Below are 24,924 nucleotides of genomic sequence, written 5' to 3'. Positions count from 1 at the left end.
GCTCTAATTTTTATAAATAGAAAGCTAGGGATCACTTATAGAAATAGATATCAAAAATGTGGAAAACAGTAGAATGAACTTGGATTAATCTGACTTTAATGGTGAGGATTCATTAAGTGGATATTTTGAATTTATGGGTCAAGACATAACAAAAGTCTCTAACATTTTGATTGGTTGAGTGAATTATGCATCCAAGATGTATTCTACAATTAGTATATTGTAACTGCCAGACCTATCTTGAACTTAGTAAGGAAAAACACACCTAACCCAGTAAAAACTGGGGATAAGAAATGAACACTTTTTCAAAGATGAAATACAGATGGACAAAAGCACATGAAAAAATTTTCTCATCACTAATCATCAGGAGATTCAAATCAAAACAACAACACCACAGACAACACCACACAAACATAAAGAACAAGAACAATCAGTGCTGGAGGGGATGTGGGGAGAAAAGAACTCCCATTCACTGCTGGTAAGAATGTCATCTAGTCTAGCCTTTCTGGAGAACAATATGAATATTTCTCAAAAAACTAAAAATTGATTCTCACAGATGATCCAGGAATACCACTCTTAGGGATATGCCCTCTAGGAATACAAAAAACACAGTACAAAAATGTCCTCTGTACTCCTAAGTTCATTGCAGCACTATTTACAATAGCCAGAATCTGGAAACAATCCAGATGCCCAACAACAGATGTGTGGCTAAAGAAACTGTGGTACATATACACAATGAATACATTGCAGCCATCAGGAAAACTGAAGTCATGAAATTTTCCTATATGTGGATGAACATGTAAACTGTTATGCTAAGTAAAATGAGTCAGATGGAGAAAGACACAGAATAGCCTCAATCATCTATGGGATTTAAGTAAAAGACAGTATGTTAATAATACTCAGAGACAATAGATATGAGGACTGGAAGGACCAGCCCATTATATGAAGATTATTACAAAGATTGATAAGTGCAGTTAGAAAAAATACTACATTAATAGCTATATTGACAATGGTAGTTAGTGAAAGAAATAGAATGCCTACCTCCAATACAGGCAAGGAGTGGGGAAGGAGGCTGATGTAGGGGACAGTGGTGGCTAGAACATTACACTGGTGAAGGGAAAGGTACTTTTTATTACTGAATCCCAACTACAAAATGCTTGTAACCATGGTACTTAAATATAGATATTATAAAAAGAAGATAAAGAAAAAAAGCAAATTAAAAATCCAAAAATGTGAAGAGGAAATGAACAGACACTTCCCAAGTAAAACAAGCAGATTGCCAATGAACATATAAAAATGTGCTCAGAAGCACTCATAATTAGAGAAATCTAAATCAAGATAACAATGAAATATCACTTCACACCAGTGAGAATGGCACATATCAAAAATAATAAGGACATGTTCGGCCAGCTCTATGAACTTACTCTGCACTCTGAAGAGGTGTAATCCAAGAAGTAGAAAATCAGGGCACATTTACCACAAAGCTTTAATCTGGTAATCTCAAGAGGAGAGATAGACCAAGTCCCCATCTAGCCAAAGCCATGCCTGCTGAATCCACAATCACTGCTCCATCAATTGCCCAGATTTACCACTTATCTAATTTCTGCAGCGACACCAGAAATTTAGATATGCCAGTATTTAGGATCACATTTTTAAAAACATTTTAAGGGGGTTTGGCGACCCCCACCTACTTCTTGTATATCTGAAAGACCTGACAGCTGAAATATACACCCCACAAAGGCCACAGTATCAGGAATAGTGTTTAGAATTTCTGGACAAGTGCAATGCTGTCATCCCTATAGGAATAAACCAATTTTGACTCCAATGTGTACCTGAAGTTACCTAATGCTCAGAAACAAAAGTAACAGGATTATCAGTTGATAATGAGAACTTATTAAATCTACTGACAATGACTTAATGACTTTATTGTGAAATACAATGATTTTCACAAATTTTCTTGCTGCTGTCCTCTTTTTCTGTATTCCCTTTTTCTTCCTTTTTCTTTTAAGTAACTTCACTCACACATACCTGTAACCAAATATATTTTAATCAATCCTTATGTGATGCATACTATTTAAATAAAGTCCTGGCTTTATTTGTTGCGTTTCTGGTTTTGAATTTTCCTTTTTATATTGAAAAAAATAGAAAAAATCTGTACTGAAAAGGATGTGCTGAAAAAGGAACTCTCATCCACTACTGGTGGTTTAGCCCTTATGAAAAAACAGAATAGAGTCCTCAATAAATTTAGAATAGAGTTGTTATAAGAGACAGCAATTACGTCTATGTCTAGGACTTAAAATATGCACAGAAGCATTCAAAACATTATTAAATATTGTTCTATAGCCAAATAAATCGTTGAATAGAACTGAAATAATAGAACAGAATAGGATAAAATTGAACACACTACAATCTCATATATTCACATAAATACATACGAGTTCATATAACTAGTTTTATAAAGAAAATAAGGACATACAGTAGAAAAGAAAACAAATAAAGTAAAACATAGTATGTATAATGGTCATCTATATTAAAAAGAATATAACAGGACCAATAATCGTATAAAATTATTCAAAATAATTACATACTTTATTTTATTTTTTTAAAATTTTCTCCATACTTGTTTATTAACTGGTAATTGTGAATCTACATATCAAGAAAATTATTTAGGTAAACTATAATTGAATCCATGCAAGATGACACATGATCACACAGGTATTTTTTCCTCCCAGGCTTTTCTTGGCTTTATTTTTGTAGGACATTACTAATTTAGTTAAAAATTCCAAAATTTGGCCATAAATTTTAGAACAGTGTTTTCCTTATAAATTAGTTTTTAGGAGCCAGAGCAGTGGCACGTGGCTGACTTACCATGGATCCATATGGTCCCCCAAGCCAGGAGCGATTTCTGAGCGCAAAGCCAGGATTAACTCCTGAGCATCACCCGGCGTGGCCCAAAAACAAAAACAAACAAACCACCAAAAATAGTTTATCACTTGGTCGAGGATTGGAGTTTTCTTGATGATTCTGAAGAACTGATTGACAATGTAGATTTACCTTGTTGAATTGGAGTCCTGGGTTTTATCTGGGTGCTTGATGATGTCCTTTAATCACTGGTAACTGATATTCTGCTTCTCATCTATACCCTCCATGGTACTCTGATTTCTGCATTGCTTCCTGCAGCACAGTGGTTTTTTTTTTGCAGTGACTGCGGGGACTAGAAAGCCACTGTGGCCACCTGCTGCGAGGGACTTCAAGTTCTAAAACCTCGCCCAGTGCCCGGATCCGATGGTGGATCACATAATTTTAATATAATATTTAATTATATCAAATTACATATTTAATGTAAGATAGGAAGCAATAAAATTTATAGAATAAACAGCCAGCATAGTACTTAACGTCTCTGTTCATTTTGGTGCTCCTTTCACAATTTTACTTCCACTAAGGGGCATAGAAGTAAAAATATAAAGACTATTAAATTTAGCGAATTCTGTACAAGAAAAGAGACTGTTATCAAAACTCAAAGACATCCTGTATTTGAGTATTTGCAAATAACCTGTATGCCAAGTGAATAATTTTTAAACAATATAGAAAACAGAAATAACACCAACAAAAAAGGCCACAAATGAATAAAACAGCAAGATATTTGATAAGAAAAAAAAGATATTGATGGCTAATGAAAAATAATCCTCATCAATCATGATGGAAATGCAAATCAAAAAAAATCACAATAAGTTCTTAACTCATATATTTAAAATGTTTTATTTTTCAAAGAAACAAGAATCAACCAATATTGGCAAAGGTATAGAGAAAAGGAAATACTCATACAACCGTTGTTAAAAATGCAAATTGGCATTGCCATGATGTCATACACTATTGGATCCTCTCTATGATGTTGTTCTTGAACTCCCTGGCACAGAACCTCCCAGAACAATTGTTTCAGGATTCTCTTTAAGGAGAAAAGTTTCAAAGACACCATAGCTTCAGAGATGGGAAAGACAGCACAAACTGATGCACCATCTCCCCCAAGATTTTTGGTTCCTAATCAGGCTTGACTCTGGGCTGACTCTCCATCACACAGAGCTCTGCCTAAAGGAGATAACGTCTACTAATATCATCTTACTCCTGAAGCATTTCTAACCCCAGTGTTTATTCTTACATTTTTCCCTTTTGCTATGTACTGCCATCCTGAAGGTTATATCAGATTAGCATCGTTTTAATGGAATAAAGTGGTTATCAGCCTGGGACCTATTCTTTCCTGGTCATCAACTGGGTGGAATGTCCTTAGTTCTGAATGCACTGGCGGATGGAAGTTGAACCTTGCTGGCCAACAGGGTTGGCATAAAAGGCTATTGTGATTTCTCAAAAAAATTAAAAATATAAATACTATATTATTTACCAATATATGCCTGTGGTGTTCATTCAAAAGTAGGGGTCTCAAACTCAATTTACCTGTGGGCCACAGGAGGCAAAATCGGGGGTGATCCTTGAGTGCAAAGTCAGTAGTAAGCTTTGAACATTGGGGGGTGTGACCCAAACAACTAAAACAAAACAAAACAAAACAAAAAAAGATTCCTCTAGGGCAGAGCCACAAAATGTTGTATGGAGGGCCGCTTGCGGCCCACGGGCAGCAAGTTTGTTACCCCTGGTTCTAAAGCATCAATTTAAGGATTAGTAGAATTGTTTTCTTGTTCAGCTTTAAGCAAATATTTTGTACAGACAAATTTCACAATATTGTTTTTGATAAAATGGAATGTCATCATTTGCAACAATATGGACAATAATGTAGGTGTTATATTAATTACAGTAAGTCAAAATAAAATATTAAATAAGATTGCTAATATGAAGAAGATAAACAAATCATAGAAACAAAACTATCAATATTTTATATTAATATCTTTATTTAAATACCTTGATTACAAATATGATTGTAGTTGGGTTTTAGTCATGTAAAGAACACCTCCCTTCATCGGTGTAACATTCCCATCACCAATGTCCCAAATCTCCCTCCTCCCCAGTTACCAGATGAGATAAAGTGAGTAAATTGAGTAAAGGTGCAAGTTATTTGGTGTTGGAAGGGGTCAACTGTTTGAGATAGGTGAAAATTAAAATTTTGGTGATGACCATAATGTAGTGTACACAAATGCCAATGTATACAGCTGTGTTTCTGAAATATGAAATGCTACATAACAAAGTTATCTTACTAACACAAAAGTCAAGAGAATAGGGGCTAGAGAGATAGCAAGGAGGTAGGGTGTTTGCCTTGCATGCAGAAGGATGGTGGTTCAAATCCCAATGTCCCATATGTTCCCCTGTGCTGCTATGAGTAACCCCTGAATGCTGCTGGGTATCATCAAAAAAAAAATAAAAACAAACAAAAAACAAAAAACAACAGCATAGCCCTTAGTTATAATGTCAATTAGACAGTAATGCAAGTTTGGGAAAAGGATCTTTATAAAGGTGTATATTTTCTGAGTCATTATCTACTATATGTCAGTAATCAGGCAGCAGACACGGTAGTAATATCACTTACTACTATCACTAGTATCATGCTTTCTATTATTGTGACAGCATACTCTGTGCAGGGTCCTAGAGACCTTTATTTCAAGGAGAGGGTTTTATTCACCGGGATATCTGAACAGTTCATTTCATCTTGGAATTAAGACAATGGCCAGATTCTTAAAGATCCTGGTGCTCCTGAATCAATGGAAAAAATGTTGCCTGCAAAATCAATTCTGATTTCAATTTTTAAGAAATTGGATTACTATTCCACATAAAAAGAATACACCTGTAATATAGGAAATGTACCAAGGCAACTCTTATTATAAATATTCCCTGTAATTAAAGTAAATATTTTACATTTAATGTATACATATTACTAACTGCACAAACCATTTAGTTTTGGATCACCTCAGCAGATAAAAAGCACTGGTTTAAGTACCTGATGATGTAAAAGGGAACATAGACTGTGTTGTGGAAGAAAGTAGTTATGAATCTCAGTTATAACCAAGTTTTTTTCTAGTAACTGGAATAAGCACTTTTTCTTTATTATAAATACACATGTAATAGAAATTACACATAATAGAGGCTTAAAAGTCCCATGCATCTAACTCTGGTTCAATCTCTAGTACCACATAGTCCCATAACCAGTAGCTAACAGCAGATATGGGGCTTGTCACTTCAGCCCACTCTTTGCCACTGTGACCTTGGTAATCAATATCAAAGGAAATAACTGGCTTATCAAGTGAATTCAAATTATTATTAAAAGAAATGTTTAAAACACAAAAGGAAAAGACACTTTCATTGTGCATGCTTTAAAGAAATTACCATCACTAAAATGATGCTTCTTCTCAATGCACCGATCAGATTCAATGCAATTTTCTTCAAAATTCCCCTCCTACACAACAACAAAATTTGTACATAGTAGTAAGACTCTTCAAATAGCCACCGAAATTCTGAGAATAAAGAAGATGGAGGAATTGCAATACTTAAATTTAATGATAATTGTGTGGTACTGTAAAAGATAGGCTTGGTAATCAATGAAATAGAATTGAAAGCTCATAGATAAATCCTAAAATGCTTGGAAAGGTAATTTATGACAAACAAACTAAATAAATGAAGTGGAGCAAGGAAAGCCTCTTCAAAATTGGTTCTGGGAAAAATAGATACTTGCAAAGAAGCAAAAATCTGGACTATTATCTCACACAATACACAAAAGTTTAATTTGGAAAAAGATCAATGATCTTCAATATTAGGGTGGAATCAATAAATGCATGTAAAATAAAATATTTCAGTTTCAACATGGTATTTTCAAATAGAATTTATACAACTAATTTTAAAATAAGATGTGAATTATTATTTACATATATAAATCCATGATTTAAATTACTTACTTTAGTTATTAATCACCCACAGAAAATGAAATATAGAAATGGGAATATAAGCTTCTGGGCTGGCCCATTGTTAACAGCAATGCTTTAAAGACATGAGTCCCATTCTTGCTCCTGGCATTACAAAAATAAAAAAAATTAGTTGTTATACTGAACCACAGTTGAAATTTTTTACTGTGAAAGTATAAAATGTGGAATTATTCTTTTCTTATTTGAGTGGTTACTAGAAGAGTAATGTTAGTTTTGAATTGTATATATTTTATTACATAATTTTTTATTTAAAAAATTGTTCAATCTATAATTAAGATGACATAAATATTTCATTATAGCTATGTCCAACTTTGATGCAAATATTTAGAACATTGATACATTTATATCATCATATTTTGAAATATTTGCTAATCAAAATTGAGTATACCAAAATATGTTTATTCTTGTTGTTGTTGTGATGTCATACCCATCAGTTTCAGGTATTACTCCTGGCTGTGCTCAGAAAACACTACTAGGGGGACTGACTATATGGGATCCTGGAGATTAAATCCAGGTGAGACATGATATATCGATGTGCTAGCCATTGTACTATCTCTCTGATCCCATGGACTTTTATGTTTGCTTATTTGTTTGTTTATTGGCTATAACTAGTTGTTCTCAGAGCTCACCTCTGTCAGGACTCAGGCACCATCTGTGCTTCTGGGGATAAAACCCAAGTAAGGGTTTTATGCAGGCAGGACAAATGCATTACCCTCTTTCCTATTGCTTCAGTCCAATATTTTAACTTCTGTTAAAGTCATAAATTTAATTTTTATAATGTGACATGTAACATATATTTCATTACCAGAGATTTTCTCATTATTGGAAGAATTCATATACCTGAGAAAATTATACATTGCTGTTAAAGTTTAGAGTTCAATCATTTATTTTATTATACTTTATTTCAATTCTTTCCATCAATGTTAAAGAAAAAAAATCCTTAAGTAGCTACATTTTTTTATTTCAACTCTATGACCTACTTTCAGCAGCCAGTTCCAGAGTGACCACTTCATTCTATCATGTCATAATGGTCCCTTTCTTGTCCTACCCCAGTTCCCCCCCACTGTGGCATGCTTCTTACTAAGGACCCTTCTACTCTAGTATCTATTTTCTTTGAAAATTAGTTATTCCTCTACTAGGTTTCTTTATCCCCACAAATAAGTCAGATCATTCCGTGTCTCTCGTCAGTCTTACTCATTTTACTCAGCAAGATATTCTGCAAATCCATCCATACATCAGTCAATTTCTTGACTTAATATTTCCTAAATATGAAAGTGATTCATGTTGCATGAAAAAAAGTTTTCAAAAAGCACCAGTTTGCTTTATAGTCATAATAACTATTTTAAAAATATAAGGTTGAATGATGATAAGGAGTAATTTCATTGTATAAAGTGAAATTAAAATAATTGATTATTTTATTTTTATGCTTAAACTACTCATGCAGCTATAATTTGTTGAAAATTATATTTTTCATTGTATAGATGCCTGTCAAACACTGCAAATAACTATTATAGATGAAAGCTGCCTTTTAATTTTATTGTTATATGAAATTAGAAGCATTAACCCTTTCTGGGGAGAAATATTTGTAAAATATTTAAGGTAGTTATGAAATTTAAAAAGATATATATAATTTATGAATTATACTCCAATTTTCTTTGTATTCCACAGACTACTGAAAGATTTTTGGAAAATATGAAATACAAATGACTCTGACTCCCTGCTTATTTAGTCACAAAGATGTTATGATAATAATTAGGTAATAATAGTTTTCCTAATACTGTCTCTAAGTATATTGATAGCATCACAAAAGATTAAGCAGTTAAGCAATATTAAAGAAAACTCGTGTGAAACATTAAAAAAAATATTAGTCATGCATGGTTCTGTTCTTTATTTTAGTATGTCCTCCTTTAGCTTAATTCCAAAAGGAAAAGGCATTGAGTCAACTTCTATTCTTGCTACCATCTTATTTGAGAGGAAAGAAATGGACAATGAAGAGATTATAAATGCACAACAGGACTCTGACAACTTTTAACATTGCTATCTTAAGAAGCCATTAGTGGTAGAAGCAAGTAAAGATGAACAACTGTGAAGTAATTGTTGAATAATTGATCAAAGTCATATGAAAAGTCCAACTTTATAGATTGTTTAATACAGTTGGCTTTCATTAGTCAAAATCATATGCAGCATCACTCTCTTACTTTGTTATTCCATGTAATTTATATAGGAGTTCATAGTACTCTGGCACCACATGATACAAGGGATTAAACTAAGGGCTACACTTACTTGATATATAAAATATTAATTGAGTTTTCTCCAAAGGACTGCTTTTTTTAAAAAAAAAAAACCAACTTATTATTGAGTTCTGCAATAATTGAACCTTCTATTCAAATATTCAAAATTACTTATATAAATTATCTATATATAGATTTTCAAGAATCAATACATTTGTCTTAGTTTTTGATATTGATAAGTTGTTTATAATAATTGCCTTTCTACCAAATCTCTTTTATATAATATTTTAAAAAGCACTGCTACATCAAACCCATGATTTCACAAATAAAAGTCATGTGCTCTATCTCTGAGCCATGAACTACAACAATAAAATAACCAGTTAATTAGCTTCTTAAATTTTATGTTTTTATTTAAAGCATGGTGATTTTCAAAGTTATTCATTTTTAAGTTTTAGACATATAATGGCTCAGCTCCAATATTACTACAAATGTCAACCTCCTCCTACCCGGAACAACACTATCCCCACCCCATCCCAGCCTGCCATCATAACAGGAACTTTGTAATTTAGTTACTTCAGGTTGGGAACATGATTTGCTCTCAAGATTTTCATTGGAGATTTGTGGCTTTGATATTTAGTTAGGCTCCTTCTTCACATTACCAATGAACCTGACTACCTTTGGTCCCATCACCCATTATTTCATATCTGTCTTTCTCATCTCTACTCTATTTTTTCCACTTTTCTTTCTCACTATATTCTGGAGCAAAGAGTTTTCTAGACAACCCCAATTAAAATCAGTTATGCTAAATAAAACATATAAATGAAATCTCTATGTATTTGTCCTTCTCCTGTCTTACTTCATTTAAAATAAATCTCCATAGCAACCCATGTTGAAGTAAATTGCACGATTAGATTATTTCTCACAACTTTCTAATAGTCCATTGTAGATATGTACCATACCTTTATGATCCATTAATTTGCTATTGGGCATTTACGATAATTCCAACTCTTAGACATTCTACTTAATGCTAAAATAATGATGAGCATATGTCATTTTGAATAAATGTTCTTCTTTCCTGGGCATAGACACACAAAAGTGGAATTTCTGGGACAGATGGCAGCTTAATTCAGTTTACTGAGAACCTTCCATACTGTTTTCCATAAAGATTGAACCAGACAGCATCTTACCATCAGTGAATAAGAGTCCTTTTACCCCAAATGCTGCCAACACAGTTTGTTCCTAGTATTTTTGATATGTACTATCCTCAGTGTTGTAAAATGATATCACATTATTGCCTGTATTTGAAATTTTCTAATGATAAATTATGAGCATTTTTCATGTACCTGTTGGCTAATTATTGGTCTTTCTCATAGAGATATCTGTTCCAGTTACTATAGCTTTTAAATATTCTCTTAACAAGTATCATACTTTCTAAAATTATCTCTTTAAAATACTATTCTAAATAAACATACATAACACTTAATTGCAATGTTTTATATAAATATATATGAAGCCAGACATTTTTTGATTGTATTAATATGTCTGTTTCTCAAACATATAAAGTAACCTTTAAGGTTGTTAATGCTTCCAGGAAAATTAACTAATGTTTATACTTTAACTTCCCTTCTTAGGACTGATATGGAAATTATAATTAAATATTCCAATTAGATTTAACATATATAAAACATGTTAATATGATGATTAACATAATGAAGAGCCAATATATGTCATTATTTGTTAAAATCCAAAATAATGTTAAATTTAAAATCATCATTATTATTATGGGGACATAGCATATTAATTATAGAATATTAGTTAAAAGTTTTGAAATTTAGAGTGTCACAAATTTTATTAAAATAAAGAGGAACTATTTTATTTTTAGCATCAAACTTTTATGCAATGATGGTTAGTATTTAGTGTCAGATTATTCATTACTTGTAAGGGGCTATGAAACTTCTAAGAAAAGCACTTAATCTAATTATTGTCTGAATTTGAGTCTTAAAATTGAGGCTAATAAGATATAAGATGATCAGAAGACCACCAAGCTTTCCATAATCAAGTATTTAAATAGCCAGGCTAAAGAAAGAAAATTTCTCAGCTGCATTTGACTAGAAAATAATGTTTACTATATAAAATTTGTGTCTTGTGTGTGATGCATTTTGAGCTTACTTGTACTTGCGTTAATTTCTATTCATTCAATTTTTATTTAGCTCCTGCTAACATAAGCTACTGTAATAAACAAAAGGTATAAAGTGTATTTTATGTTGTCCCAAGTAGATATAATCTAGTATATCATTTACTGATTTAATGAATACAAGTGTCATGAAAGAAAAAAAAAAGATATATTTTGAAAATATTATGATTTTTAAGACAAGGTTCTATATAGACTTTTTTGACCCAGGTAAATTCAGAAGCCCAGGTTTTGTTTATCTTTTCTATATCTATTTAGTTATTTTTTATTTTTAGCTTCAAAGATTTAAATTTTAATTTAATTATGGTATGGGTAATATGGTTATAACATTATTTATTTTAATAGAATTCATATATCAAGTTACTCCATATTACTACCAGTGTCTGTTTTCCTCAATCCCTTTAAGAATAGCACTTTAGACATAGAAATGAAAAAAGACAAATGCCTAGAAATTATTTTAGTACTCAATGTAGGTTACTAGAGAATAAATTATTACAAAATAATAAAAGAAAAATAAAGCAGATATCTTAAGTGAATACTAGCAAATTTTTGCTTAAACCATCACCAAATTTAGCCTCAAGCTTTCATAGGCCTATTGTGTAGCTAGTTTATCATTAGATACTGGCTCTTAAAAATATTGATCGTATTTGAAAATTTTGATGCATGGATTTTCAGATCTGCCCAAGTCTGTACTATATTGCTAACAAATTGTACTCCTTAGATTTGGACACAAAGAAACTTTGGAAAAAAGAATCAGATAGTTGCATAATTACAAAGAATAAAAGAGGTCAGAAATTACTCTGGTAGAAAACAGTTCTTAGAAAAGGGAAGTGGAAGTCGATATCAAGTACTGTGAAGAGACTGACATTTGTCTAACTTACAATCTTTCATAATAGTCTATTCACTTTCCTAGTGCTGGAAGATAAGACATTGCCAGATCAGATACAAAAGTTTATTACTGGAAGCAGTTATCCGTTTTATCAGCATTTATTTGGTCTCTTCAAGCCCCATTCCCACAGAGATATATAATTCATGAATACTCAGAGGGTGGTATTATAGGTGTGGAAACAAAACACTTTATTTAGAGCAGTATTGCTGCCAAAACTTTGCCCCAAAATGAGACCTTAAGTTTATTATTTGCTCCTGAGAGAGACACTATCTCTTTCATTCACAGCTGCTAACTATACAAACATCCCTAAAATGATAGAATTAAATACAACTTAGAAAAAATGCTTGAAACATGAGACTTCTAGAGAATTGTTTTCTAATTTTTTTCAGTGAAGGCCTGAATTGGGAGAGGGTAGTGAAAATGCCATTCAAACTATTAATTTATTCATGAAAGTTTCTTTTCTTTTATTTAGTCTACTGATCAAATTTTTAACTAGTGCTTGAGCATGTTTCTTGCAGTTTGCTCTTTTTAAGTACAAGTGTAATATTAGTGTCTATTTCAAAGTTTATCACATCTTAGAAGAAAAACATGACTAATTAAAAATATGTTATAAGTTACAATTGATCCCATGTGTACTTTTATTAATGATGGATGTTCTTTCATCTTGTTAAAGTCTGATGCATGTACATAGACTAGTATAGTAAGAAAAATGCAAACATGGATTAAGAAAAATGAGAAAAATAAAGAAAAATTTTTAAAAAATTTTATTTTATTTTATTTATTTATTTATATTGGTTTTTGGGCCACACCCGGTAACGCTCAGGGGTTACTCCTGGCTAAAAAATTTTAAAAATAAATTAAATGAATTAAAAATTAAGAAAAATTAGGAAAAAATAAATTATATTTATTCTATAACCAAATTTAGAATTACTTTTCTAAAAAGGAAAAGTCAAAGAAATATAGATATATAGTTATTAGAACTAATTATATTAATAATGAGGACATCTGCTCTGTCTTTAGCTTCTGATAGGTAGGTAATCCCTAAGGCCTTATCATGTTGTGCATTGTCAAGAGAATTGTTTGAGGGGCCTTACATCAGATAGAAAATTATAATGTAGAATAAAGGTCTGAGACCCCATTCACAAGGTGATTAGAGCAGGCTTTGTGTCACTTTATATTAGCTAATGTCTTAAAGGAGTAGAGATAAGATTAGTTACAAGTGAAATCCATCAGGCCCGGAGAGATAGCACAGCGGCTTGCAAGCAGCCGATCCAGGACCAAAGGTGGTTGGTTCGAATCCCGGTGTCCCACATGGTCCCCCGTGCCTGCCAGGAGCTATTTCTGAGCAGACAGCCAGGAGTAACCCCTGAGCACCGCCGGGTGTGGCCCAAAAACAAACAAACAACAACAAAAAAAAACAAAAAAAAACAAGTGAAATCCATCATACTGTTACTATGAAGTCCTATTTCAAGCTGTGGGCATGGAGTCTTGGATGCCCCTCCTTTATTTACAAAAATATATGTGTATTGTAACACTTGAATCAGATGCTATCACTCTATTGGAGAATATAAGTGGAAGATCCATATTAGGGAAAACCCTATGCTCTCCCATTCTTTTTTGTTGTTGTTGTTGTTCTTTTTTTATTTCTCTTTTTCTTTTTTCTTAGAAAAGAGTGACAGGGAGAGGGAGAGAGAGGGAGGAGAGAGAGGGAAGAAGAGAGAGGAGGAGGAGAGGGACAGGGAGGGAGGAAGAGGGAGAGAGAGAAAGGAATGACAGGGAGAGGGAGAGAGGGAGGAGAAAGAGGAAAGGAGAGAGAGGAGGAAGAGAGGGACAGGGAGGGAGAAAGAGGGAGAGAGAGAGAGAGAAAGGAATGACAGGGAGAGGGAGAGAGAGAGGGAGGAGAGAAAGGGAAGGAGAGAGAGGAGGAGAAGGACAGGGAGGGAGAAAGAGGGAGAGAGAAAGAAAGGAATGACAGGGAGAGGGAGAGAGGGGGAGGAGAGAAAGGGAAGAAAAGAGAGAGAGAGGAGGAGAGGGACAGGGAGGGAGAAAGAGGGAGAGAGAGAGAGAGAAAGGAATGACAGGGAGAAGAAAAGAGGGAGAAAGGGAGCTAAAGTTTCTTTTCTTTTCTTTTTTTTTGGTTTTTGGGTCACACCCAGCGGTGCTCAGGGGTTACTACTCTTGGCTGTCTGCTCAGAAATAGCTCCTGGCAGGCACGGGGGACCATATGGGACACCGGGATTCGAACCAACCACCTTTAGTCCTGGATCGGCTGCTTGCAAGGCAAACGCCGTTGTGCTATCTCTCCGGGCCCCTGCTCTCCCATTCTTATCTGGTTTCATTTTATATTATTTTTGAAGTAAAATAATTATAATTAAAAAGAATCAGAGAGGGAGGAGAAATGAAAGAAGAGGGAATCCCCTAAGAAGTGAAATAAATTACATACTCGGTTTTTAAAGCCAGTGATTGCAAAATGAATATATATGCTAATATTTAATTTTAATTTATATTTTATCAAGTAATAAAATTGTGAGTACAAAATTGGTGATTTTGCATTCTATAAATTCAATGACAAGTTATAAATATGAGGATGTATTGAGGAGATATCAAAAATTCCATGCAATAGCAAACATGAAGTAAATCTTTTTATCTACATGGGGCCCAATATTAAAAAAAAGTTTATATTTGGAATATAATATATCATTTTAGAGGACAAGTTTGACATTTTTAAATTTGCATATTTGGATGGTTATTAATTATTTAAATATACATTCCTGTATATATATAATTTCATTAAATGACAAATGTCTTCCAAATACATGCTCAAACTTCTTTTAAAAATAAGAGTAACCATTTTTAATGGAAGGAAAGCTCTTTAATCGCAAATACTTATCATTCTTACAAAGCACCTAGACTATAGGAATACCTTATCTAAAAACACTGATGGTTTGAAATAACAAAGTTGACAAATTAATAACTATTGCCCTAATTATTTGCAATATTTCTATCTAAATAACCTTACTCTTACTTATTTAATAAGATTTATTATAGGGGCTGGCAAGGTAACGCTAGAGGCAAGGTGTCTACCTTGCAAGCACTAGCCAAGGAAAGGACCACGGTTCGATCCCCTGGCGTCCCATATGATCCCCCCAAGCCAGGGGCAATTTCTGAGCGCGTAGCCAGGAATAACCCCTGAGCATCAAATGGGTGTGGCCCAAAAAGCCCCCCCCCAAAAAAAAGATATATTATAATATATAGAATCAAATTTATAGTCATATCAGGTAACTTTTGAGTTCACAGTGAAACAGAACATTAGCAGGGGTCAATTACAATAGTGGATACAAAAAAAAGCTAGTGTGTTTGACCTTCACTAGGGTGACTGGGTTTAATCCCTAGCACTAATCCTGGAGCCTACCAGGAGCAATCCCTTAGCACAGAGTCAAAAATTAGTTCTGAGCACTGCAGAGAGTGACTCAGAACAAACAAATAAACAAACAAAAAACAAGCACAATATATGTATATATCATATTTAGAATATTATATATATTTTGTGTATACGTGTGTGTAATTAACCGTTGCAGTAGCACAAGAATCCTCATTAATTGAAATGCAATCCTTCATCTTGCTGCACTACAAAGAGGTTGAGGTACTTTTATCCACAGAAAAATTACAAGAAAGGGGCCAGAGTGATAGCAGAGTGGTAAAGTTTGCTTTGCACGCAGCCAACACAGGATGGAACCTGGTTCAAATCCCGGCATCCCGTGTTGTCCTCTAGCCTGCTATGAGTTAACCCTTGAGCACTGCCTGGTGTGACCCTCTCCCTCCAAAGAAAAAGAAAAGAAAAATTACAAGATAAAATGATCAGGTACAATTATTTATTTTTAATAAATTAGCTTTAATAGAAAAAGAAAATGTACAGTTATTAGTGAGCCAAATGATGTGAAAAGTATATATAACTGTCATTATTTGTACTGCTTGTTACTTGCCAGTTTATAAAAGTTGCCCAAAGAAGACAACCTTATAAGACTAAGAACCCATATAAGATAAGAACCCATATTTTTTGTAAAAATGAAGGATTGCCTCCCACCATAAGCATGTGTCATGTAGACCCAACTTAAACTCCACATGATTGGACAGCGACTGTCCAACCCAGCACCCCAGATCCCAGACGTGGATTTACATGGTTTATTTACATATTTGGGACTCAGCCACAGCACATTCTAACCTCAGATTTTGATACCAAGTTGGGTGAGCCATGGGCATCAAAGTACTCTAGGTAGCCTGCATGAGAAAAATATGTTCTCATTACTTCCTCTTAGCATTGTAACCTTATGACAGTTCTTCCTTTAGTCATGGGCCAGATGAAGCAAGCCAATAAAACCCCGTCATCTTCTAAATTCACAGCATGGCACTATAACATTTCTTTAAGGCTTCTTTTTTAAAATTTCTGGCTCCTACTGCCAGTCTGACTGTCAAAGTCACAGCAGGAAATAAAAATGAAAGAACCATCAAAGAAACCCATGTGCAGAACTTCCCAACAGGAGCTTTCAGCAAGAGGTGTAAAAAATGAAAGTGGCTACATTGACATTTGTCCTCCAGCAAAACATGAATAAAAGAGAAAAATGAATGTATGCTTGCCCACCCCTCAAATATATATCCTGATATTGGAAAACGGAATGTTTCATTTTTGATACAGATAAAAAAGACCAATTTCTTAAACACATTTTTGCTGTGAGGGATTTTAAAAATGTGAAATTTTAAAACGTTCCATAACATTAAGGCAGACAAAAAATTAGAGTGAATCTCCATTGATTTTAAGGTTAGAGTTATGCACAAAAGTTCTAACAAAACAGGTAAAGAATAGTGTCCTTTAATTCTTTTATTACATGGAATGACTTTTTAAATTTCAAATAAATTTTATAGCAGGTAGTGTATAAAAGGAGAATTTCATGTTCAACATGGATGCTTATCTTATATATTCAATCTGATTTTCTATAGATCTTTTACGTTTATTTTAATTCAAAATATAAATAAACTTTTAAACATTCCAGAATATTGAATGCTTGAATAATGAATATTCAACATTCTTGAATGTTTAAGAAATATAATTATTTTGCTATTTACATATTAGCAAATTTGTTCATTTATAATTAAATGTTTAAGTAATTTTTTTGGTTCTGAATAATAGTTTTCATGATGTAACTTTAAGTGACTATAAGTACTTTAAGTACTGACCTGATGTTTTATATAATGCCACCAATTTTGTCATGTATAATTTCTTTTGAAACTTATAACCTGATACTGATACTTGCTTGTATATGATTATTGATGTCTAAATGTTGAGTAATTAACTAGGCAAAAAAATAATCTTATTTCTTTTCTAACAAAGAAGAACGTAGTGACAGACAATTCAAGTCTTCTCTTGCTCAGGGAAGTTTTATGACAAAATAATCAGGTCACTTCCTGCAATTGATTAATACATTCAATTTTTTTTGGTTTGGTTTTTGCTTTTGGGTCCACACTCAGTGATTTTCAGGAGTTACTCCTGGCTATGTGTTCAGAAATTGCTCCTGGCTTGGGGGATCATATGGGATGCCTGGGATCGAACCAAGGTGTGTCCTGGGTTAGCCCTTATACAAGGCAAATGTCCTACCACTGTGCTTTCACTCTGGCCCCTATTACATTCAATTTATAGAATAAAAATATTATTGAGTCATTGTCATGCTATACAGAGTTAAAAGTTGTTGATGGTTGAATTTCAGTCCTATAATGTTCAACCAAAAATATTAAACACTTAGCAAATTTTCCAGTTATCCTTGCACAAGGGCCATGCTAATCTTTTCTGTTGTTATTACTTCAGTATATGTTCTGCTAAAGAAAATACTGATGAGATTTTTGAAGTCCGGTTTATGTTTACCATTGTACTATAAAGAAATTACAGATATAGTACAGTGGGAAGGCACTTGCCTTGCAAGAGACCAACTAGGGTTTTATCTGTGCTACTCTATATGGTCCCCAGAACACTGACACTGAGCCAGAAGTAAGTCCCCTAGCACAAAGGTGTGATTCAGAGACAGACAGACAGACAGACAGAGTGAGTGAGAGATATTTTCATTCTTAAGATTATAGTTGATATAGATGAAATGTCTAGTAAATATAAATATATAAAAATTGTACTAAATGGGAGTGGGAGTTAGATACCAACATGAATTGCAGATTGATTTAGGTATCATCATGCCAAAGAAAGAAGTTTGCAAAAGAAAACTGAAGCAAAGTAAGTGAGTTTTTGTTTTTGCAATGGAGAGAGGCACATCCAGAGGTGCTCATGGCTTACTCCTGCCTCTCCTGTCAGGGATCACTCCAAGTGGGCTTTAAGAGTGAGGAGGAATATGGGCTGCAGGCCGTCCATATTCAAACCAACTGTACTGCTCAGGTACCAGTTTTTGTCTTTTTCTAGAGGGATGCTATAACAGATCTAACTCAGGGCCTAACATGCTGCAAGACAAATACTCAACTGCTGTGCTATATCTTGGGTCTAATGAGATGTTTTATCATTGATAGAGCTTATGATTCTAGCAAGCTTTTATAATTTTTGTGAAATATTAGTGAAGTAAGAATGGGGCAGAATTACTTTCCTCACTGAGTTTATGTTGGTGCATCACATATTTTTTAAAGTATTATAAAATGTTATTTATCATTAAGTAAATCCAATTCAGGATAACAATGAGAGATTATCTTATACCATAAGAATGTCACATCAAAAATTCTGGGAACAATCTGCATTGATATGGATGTTGTTTAAAAAAATTCTCCTCATCTGCTGGTGTTAATGTTGTCTTGGAAATTAGTATTAAGAGTTCACAGCAAATTCAGAAACACAATTCCATATAAGGCAGCAATTCCAATTTTCAGCATCTATTCCCAGGACAGAAAATCATTCATTCTAAAGGACATCTGTACACCAGGATTCATTGCAGCACTCATTACAACAGCTAAGATTTGTAATCAATCTAAAACAAATGAGTGTATCAGGAAGATGCAAACATACACATATGTAATGGAATATTGCATAGCTATAAAGTATAAAATCATTCAATTCAATGCATTACTGTGAACTTATCTGTAAGATATCAGTTAAATGAAGTAAGCCAGAAAAATATAAATTCAGAAAATTTTCGCTTATATGTGCTATTTAAAATAAGTGCCTAAGGGAATACAATGACTTAAATGGAGGTTGAGTACTAGTGGTGGGATTGGTGCTGAAGCAGTATGTCTAAAACTTAACTATAAATAACTTTTTAAATAACAATCTTTTTTTTTCTTGTTTTTTTCGGGCTACACCCATTTGATGCTCCTGGCTAAGCACTCAGAAACTGCCCATGGCTTAGGGGACCATATGGGATGCTGGGGGATCGAACCACGGTCCTTCCTTAGCTAGCACTTACAAGGCAGACATCTTACCTCTAGAGTCAACTCACTGGCCCCCTAAATAACAATCTTTAAATAAAAAATTAAAAAGAAAAATTTATTAAAAAATTTATTAAAGCACTATACATAGCATTATATACACGGCAATACTTTCTTTACATAGCATGTTTATTACTTGCAACTTCTTTGCATTGTAGAAAACATATCTTGGCAGCAAGTTAAGGAATGAAATGGAAAGGGAATGAACTAGAAGCAGAAAATAATAAGGCAGAAAACTGCTAGTATAATCAGACAAAGTAATGAGTTTATGAACTGGGAGTAAAGAGAGTTTTTAAAGTGAGGTAAAATCTACAGAACATGAATAAAAAGAATAAGGAAAATGAGAGAATTAGGGGAAAGGAAGTGCCACTTTTGAATTTCTACTCAATTGATTAGATGGCCAATGGTGCGAATTGCCTAAGAGAGCACCCTAATAGGCATAAAGTAGAAGGAAGATGAGGAATAAAAGAGATGTGAAAATATTTCAGCTTTGCACCCATTAGGCTTAAATGTCTGAATGTGAGGACATAACATAGAGATGCCCACAAGGTGATGGCTGGAAATAAAACTAAGGAGAGAAATGAGCTGAGAATAAAACTTGGGAGATATTATCATACAGATAGTATTATAAACAATATAGCTAGATATTTATTCTTCATAAGAAATGAAGACTGCTTGTATTCTCAGAAAACAACCATATTGAATCGAGGAGGGCTCAGCCTAGTCAGCAAAGGATACTTAGATGGGCAAAGATAAAATAAAATCAAAGAAACTATGATAAGAGCCACCCACAATGGAATGTTATTATTAAAGGAATGAGTCAAAAAGTAAGAACATGGTCAACAGTGCTTGAACATATGATGTCAGATAATAGATACATCATTTTAAAATAATTTCATGTTATTATTTTACAAATTAATTTTCAATAATATTCAATGTTGATTTCTGTTAAAGGAAAAAATAGCATGGCTAACATGATATTTTGTACTAGATGGATTTAGACACACTTGATAATATATAAAACATTTCATTAAAAATAGCAAATACTTGGGGCCGGAGAGATAGCATGGAGGTAAGGTGTTTGCCTTTCATGCAGAAGGTCATCGGTTCGAATCCCGGCGTCCCATATGGTCCCCTGTGCCTGCCAGGAGCAATTTCTGAGCATGGAGCCAGGAGTAACCCCTGAGCACTGCCGGGTGTGACCCAAAAACCACAAAAAAAAAAATAGCAAATACTTGTGAGAGCTAAATACTTATTTGAGATCTAACCACTGTAATAGTTTTATTATGTACACTACTGTGATGCTACAAATAATCAAAATAGAAAACTTTTCATTTTAAGACCGCTCCTAATGATAAGCAATTCTCCAAATCTGACTAGAAATCCTTCCACTTGGTAAAAATGTAATTTTACAAACAACAAATTCTTTAAAATTGTAGAAGAGCTAAACTTGTTACATTATGCTTCTTTGTTTTTTGTGTTTTTGGGTCACAGCCAGAACACTCAAGGGTTACTCCTGGCTCTCTGCTCAGAAATCGTCCCTGAAAAGCTCAGGGGACCATATGGGATGCTGGGAATTGAAATACTGTCAGTTGGGTTGACCACGTGCAAGGCAAAGACCCTACAGCTATGCCATTGCTCCAGTCCCACATTATTTTATTTTTAATAGTTATGTGATATTAGCAAATACAATGCTGAATTTGTTTTGTCACTGATTAAATTCCAAAGTAGTAAGCATTTAAGAAGTGTTTGCCATCTCGACTTAGCTTAATTATAATATCTTTAGCATATTAAATATTACTTAGGAATTTATTTTTATACTGTGAATTTTAATAAAATATAGTAGCTCATTATAGTAGGCCCTTTACTATTATTCTTGCTGTTATCCTTTTACCACATGGAATCTACCCTTTGTACCCTGGCACACTTTATAATGTTATGTAACTGTTATATATAATATAACAGAATATTGTGTTCTCGTGTTTTGTTTCTTTCTATGTGCTTATCGTTCATTATTTATCTTTGTCTTCCGACTTATTTCAATTCGCATTACACTATCTATTCCACACTGTAGTAAGAGACAAGATTATCTATACTATCCTATAGGTGAGTAATATTCCACTGTTTATTTGTATCACAATCCTTTACCCATTCTTCTTTTATTGGACACCCATCTTGTATATATGCCATGGCCAATACAAATAATATTGTCATTAATGTATGAATATAAATATTTCTTTAGAATTGTGCTTTATATTAATTAGGCAGTTACATAAAATGATATTGCTGGAACATATGACATCTTTTTTAATATTATTCAATATATTCTTATTATTGATATAAATTTAAATTATGTTACCAGAATACTCTTCAGTAGTAAAAAAATACAACATGTCAGAAGCTACAGTAACTAGGACATAAATAATTAGAGAATTAGAGCTAAGTTTCTTTTTGCCAAGAGTGTATTTCAGTAATATAGTGCATACACTACCTACAAATTGCTCTGACTTTGATCCCAAAATAGACAATTTTAAAGTGATTATTTTACTTTTAGTAATACTTCATCTCAGCAGAATTTATCCCACCTACTTCTGTCTGAGTACTCAAGGTTCTGTCATGATGATGTTTAGAGGATCATATGTGTTACTGAGGATTGAACAGGGGTCTGTCATGTGTAAAGCAAGTGCCTTAATCCCTGTACTATTTTTTGAGCCTGTCCTTTTATGTTTAAAGGGATTGATTTGAACCAGAAAAGATTTAATGAAATTTTGAACGAAACATTATTATAAAAGGAAAGAAATTAATTTTTCTATATATTTCTGGTCAAGCAATAGAGAACAGTGGTATTATAAAAAAGGAAGTACTGAATATTGAATATGGGTCTTTGATAAATATATTCTTTTTTTTTTTTGGTTTTTAGGGCCACATCTGTTTGATGCTCAGGGGTTACTCCTGGCTAAGCACTCAGAAATTGTCCCTGGCTTGGGGGGACCATATGGCATGCTGGGGGATCGTACCACGGTCCTTCCTTGGCTAGCGCTTGCAAGGCAGACACCTTACCTCTAGCGCCACCTCACCGGCCCCTGATAACTATATTCTTAAGCATTATTTGAGATGAAAAAATAGCTTAGAAATGTTCACCTGCCAAATAAAGTTTAAACATTTTAGTAAAACTTTATATATATACATATATGTGCAGTAAAAATACAAAAAACATAAAAACATAAAAACAAAAAACATAAAAACAAAAAATACATAAAACATTCAATTGTTTACATATTACCCATAAAGCCTCAATTGTGGGTGGAATAAGGGACCACACTAAAGACAAGAGTATTATAGGAACATATTTATTTTGATAAGCTTTAAAAACAAAGTAATTGGAAATGTTTGTGTATTATTTTAAATGTGTAAAGTATTATACTAGCAAACAGAGAGCAGTAACTTCTCCAATGAGAATACGCTTAAACTAATCTTTGAACAGAAAAGCTTAAGTTAAAGCAAAACATAATAGCAGTCATGATCAGAAGAGCTGGAGTATAGGCTTTGCATGTGTAAATATCAAGTTTGATTTTCAGGTTCCACAAGGACCTCAATGCTCTGTGAGTATAAGGCAAAACAAACACAAAACAGAAAGAAAAGAAGAAAAAAGGAAGAAACAAAGAAAGAAATAAAAGAAACAAAAGAAAGAGAGAAATAAAAGAAACAAAGAAACAGAAGAAAAAGAAACAGAAAGAAACAAAAAACAAAAGAAACAAACAAATTTTGAAGAAAGAAACTAAGAAAAAAGAAAGGAGAACGGAACAGTAGAAACAAAGAAAAGAAACAAAGAACGAAGAGAAAGGAAAGAAAGGAAGGAAAGAAGGCAGGCAGGAAGGCAAGAAGAAAGAAAATATCTAAACTAAAGCAACAGAAACCACCTATATGTATCCTGGTGAAGAAATAAAAGAAGGATGGGAAGTAAGAGAGAGAGATAGAGGGAGAGCAGGAGAAAGAATGAAATAAAGGAAGGAAGGATGAAAGGAAGGGAGAGAGGAAGAGAAAAAGTAAGAAAGAAAAAGATATATATTTAAAATAATCATTACTTGTAACACTAGAAATAATGATTACTCTGGTATAGAACAAATTGAAGACAATCACTGTTTTGACAATGGGGACTAAAATTATGTTCACAACTTTGTAATATTTCTTTTCTGTTTTGTTTTGTATTTTTGGGCCACACCCAGTGATGCTCAGGGGTTACTCCTGGCTACACACTCAGAAATCACTCCTGGCTTGGGGGAACAGAAGGGGATTGAATCACAGTCTGTCTAATCTAGCGTACACAAGGCAGATGCCTAACTTCTTGTGCCACCACTCTGGCCCCTATATTACTTGATTATATCACGTTTTGATAAATTTGGATGGTCGACGACAAACTTTTCTAAGTAAATATAGCAGAGTTTTCAAGTAGCTGTATGACCCTCCTTTTAGCATTTGAATCAAAACAGAAGTGAAACCTTTTTAATAGTCACCATGAGAGCCTATGCTTACAGAGTAAAATGTAGCCTACTTTAGAGGATATTTTCACCTCCAAAATTTAAAACACTCTAGAAGTCATCTTCTAACACATCCTACAAAAGTACAGTGGACTTGTACTTGAAAGAAAGAGCTAAATGTCATTTCAAAATAAACTAATAATTATTTCATGTTTTTAAGGAAGTTATTTGGTTACTAACACATTTCAAACTGTAAGCATGCTGATAGGTTATTATTCATAAAACATAGTTGAAGGGGCCTCAGAGTGGTAGCACAGAGGTAAGACATGTACCTTGCATGTGGTTGACCAAGGACAGACCCAAGTTCAATCCCCCTACATCCTATATGGTCCCCTGAGTTGTCAGGGGCAATTTCTGAGCATAGAGCCTGAAGTAATCCCTGAGTGCTGTGGGTATGGCCTGAAAACAAAAACCAACAAAAAAATAGATGAAAAAGAAAGATAATAAATTGAAGCATTGATAGGCCTATTACTTTACTAACATGAAGCAATTTATTTAATTTATTTTCAGCTATAAATACAATTTTATAAATATATTGATAATTTCTGTGTAATAAAGATGCCCATATATAAAGATGACTCAAGGACAGCAAGGTTGAGCACCAATCATATTTTGGACACTGTGGAGACTGGCATAAATTGCCTCACTTCTCAAAGTTACATCAATTTCATATGTTATACCACTAAATTTTACAGAC

At 33.4% G+C, this 24,924-nt stretch overlaps 1 protein-coding gene and 1 pseudogene across 1 annotated transcript in view; both read right to left on the bottom strand.

Moving 5' to 3' along the window:
- EPHA6 (EPH receptor A6) overlaps window positions 1-24,924 on the bottom strand; it is a 973,333-nt gene that overhangs the window by 630,250 nt on the left and 318,159 nt on the right. The gene's annotated exons all lie outside the window — the stretch shown is intronic.
- Window positions 18,002-18,102, bottom strand: LOC126026905 (uncharacterized; annotated as a pseudogene).

This window comes from Suncus etruscus, chromosome 13 (assembly GCF_024139225.1).
Source record: "Suncus etruscus isolate mSunEtr1 chromosome 13, mSunEtr1.pri.cur, whole genome shotgun sequence".
Classification (NCBI taxonomy): Eukaryota; Metazoa; Chordata; class Mammalia; order Eulipotyphla; family Soricidae; genus Suncus; species Suncus etruscus.
Note: the sequence above shows the minus strand (reverse complement) of the source record. Positions and strands in the feature narration are given on the sequence as shown.